The 2,926-nt window shown below is 43.4% G+C and overlaps 1 pseudogene; it reads right to left on the bottom strand.

The window, feature by feature from the left end:
• Window positions 1-934: 934 nt before the first annotated feature.
• Window positions 935-1,654, bottom strand: LOC147881671 (uncharacterized; annotated as a pseudogene).
• Between the last annotated feature and the right edge of the window lie 1,272 nt (window positions 1,655-2,926).

Below are 2,926 nucleotides of genomic sequence, written 5' to 3' on the forward strand. Positions count from 1 at the left end.
TGTTGGGTCATGTTCCTTGGATGAGGTTTCAGCTCTCGATATAGACCTGCACATGCTTTGGTGGATACTTCATGAGGGCTTCTGGCTAGCATAACAGCTTGGCATATTTGGAGATATAGATGTACAAATGTTTTGGGCAAGTTCTGAGGTCCATCCAACACATATATTGGCTTGTATTTGGACTGACAAGGTACACACCTTGGTAGCCATTTGGAGGACTATGCAAGGTCCTCATGAGTAGCTTGTTAGAAATGCAGCATGAGCAAGAGCAAGTAAGAAAATGAGGGCAATAGCAAGTATAATTTCATTCATGAGTAGAGTTACATATAGTGGAATGCCCTTGAGTAGGTGGCTCCAAATCCTTGATTATGTCCCTGATTTTCTCCATCAATAACACCCTGAAGTCCTCCATCAAACTGGCCACCAAGTCCTAACTTATCTCAATCACACCTAGATGGGTGATACCTAACTGATGAGTCACCTTACACACCTACCATGGTGCTCACTAGCACTCACACCATGTCCTACACAAGCACTAGCACACTGGCACACATACACCACATGACCATGTCCATAAGTGTGTCCCCTAAACATCAATTTATCCAACATACCCCCCCTTAAATTGATGACCTTCTACCCTGGCAGTAGACAATGGGATACTACATGGTTTTCATGCTCCTGGCCTTGTTCTCACTCTAGTCGCATCGGCAGTAGACTCATGTGGACACCCTAGCTCCACCATAATCTCACTCCAAATCAGGTTACCTCGGTTTATAATAAGAGAGTCCACCTGGAATATGTGTCTTTGGGTATCACCATAGGACATATGACTCAAAGTAGGCAAACATGACTAACTAAAATGGAAATCACATATCATTTTATGATGGACTATCCATGGCAGAGCACCTTATTGACTCAAACACACAACATAAAACTAGGTGGTAGGGTCAATGCCCCCCTGGATGAAATCCTCCGTGATAGAGGTCTTTGTAGCACCTTTGTATTTCTTCAATGTTGGTGAAGTCATCCTTTTCTTCATAGTTTCCGAGAGCACAAGCATATTATTATTGATGTAGCTCCTTGCGTAACTCTTTTGCTCTTTGTCCTTCTCCACACTCTTTAATGCATCTTGTCCATATTCAGAAGCTGCCCAATGATGTGTAATATCAAATATATCCTTGATAGTAGTTCCCACATATACAAGTGCAAAAATAATTGGCATCATGCCAATCCAAGATCCGAGCATGTACTTCCCAACACCAACAGGTGTAATTGAGAGCAAATAATTCAAGATGTTGAAGGGTACAATTAGTACCAAACGGAGTAAAAGAACAAACTTGAATGCAGACCACTGAATAGCGAGAGATACAACTTCAAACTGTGGGTAATACTTCAGCTTTGTAGTCACTAGCGGCCTTCCAATCATTTTGCCCACAAGAAATGTTGTAGTTGCTCCTAGTGTAGCTCCGATTGAATCTGCAAGGAACCCAATAGATAGGCCGAACAAGTAGCCGCCCCCAATCGTAAGAATTGATGTCAGATTAGCCAACACAGTCAAAGGTATGTAGGCTTAGGTCAAACACACGATTGCTATTGCCACTAGAAGAATGATGAGCAAGGCCATCCGACATGTAGTTTCGCAAGAAGCTGCCATTTGCGTATGTCATTGCTAGACCTGTGAGACCCCTTGAGAATCCTTGAGGATTCTACGAGCTCTAACCGTTTTACAGTAGCTAGAAGTCGAGCAAGCTGTCATGCATCACAGGTTGGAGCCTCAGGTCCACAAGCAAGCATTCACATACTGGACGAAGATAGGCTGCATAAAATGATAGCTCATAGCCATGCAAAAGAGTTGTAAACCTTCATGGATCAGATTGCCACACAACACAGAATCAAATCTCATAGCATAGAGATTTCTCAAGAAATGAGCCCAACGTAGCATGCAAAGGTGAGCTCCCCAAAGGAAGTATGCGACTGAGTCTTCAGATATAGCAATGTAGACAAGCCGCAGGTGATTGCTGGCCCCAAAGTGATGAACTGTGAAGATCAAGTAGAAGTTACCTGAGCAGGCCACATCAGAAAACCTTTCACTTTAGTCAGCATGAGATCACCAATGTTCGAACATGCCTCGCTTCTACAATAGCTTTGCTTATCTCTCATCATCGCAACCCCCTCCACCTTGAAATTCTCATATGCAAGGCTAGCAAGAACGATGGAGGTAACATATGCTAATTCAAGAGTTTTTGATGCCACAAACTCGTAGATGTAGCTAGGTGTGAAGGACTGCCAATGTAGCTCACATGAAGGAACAGAATGGAGCGATGGTCTACCTCTAGAATAGCGACATTTCTTCCTCAGAGCAATGTCATAATAAAATTAGTCGTGGTAGCCAAAAAAAAGGATGCAGATCTAGTTACCATCCTTTGAGTGCAAGGCAGCAACCACGAGAGTAGTAGACGAACTTCATGAGCATGAATGTAACAAGGTCTCAAGGTGATTACCTGAGCTCTAATACCACATGTTAGAAATGGAGCATGAGCAAGAGCAAGTAAGAAAATGAGGGCAATAGCAAGTATAATTTCATTCATGAGTAGAGTTACATATAGTGGAATGCCCCTGAGTAGGTGGCTCCTGATCCTTGATTATCTCAATGATTGTCTCCATCAGTAACACCCCCAAGTCCTCCATCAAACTGGCCACCGAGTCCCTAACTTATCTCAATCACACCTAGATGGGTGACACCTAACTGATGAGTCACCTGACACACCTACCATGGTGCTCACTAGCACTCACACCATGCCCTACATGCACTAGCACACTGGCACACACACACCACATGACCATGTCCATAAGTGTGACCCCTAAACATCAATTTATCCAACATAGCTCTACTAGGAGGAATGTATTTATGAGAGGGTGGAGAGGT

Source organism: Dipteris shenzhenensis, chromosome 30, assembly GCF_047967505.1.
Source record: "Dipteris shenzhenensis isolate YYH24624 ecotype China chromosome 30, Dip_SZ_1.0, whole genome shotgun sequence".
Classification (NCBI taxonomy): domain Eukaryota; kingdom Viridiplantae; phylum Streptophyta; class Polypodiopsida; order Gleicheniales; family Dipteridaceae; genus Dipteris; species Dipteris shenzhenensis.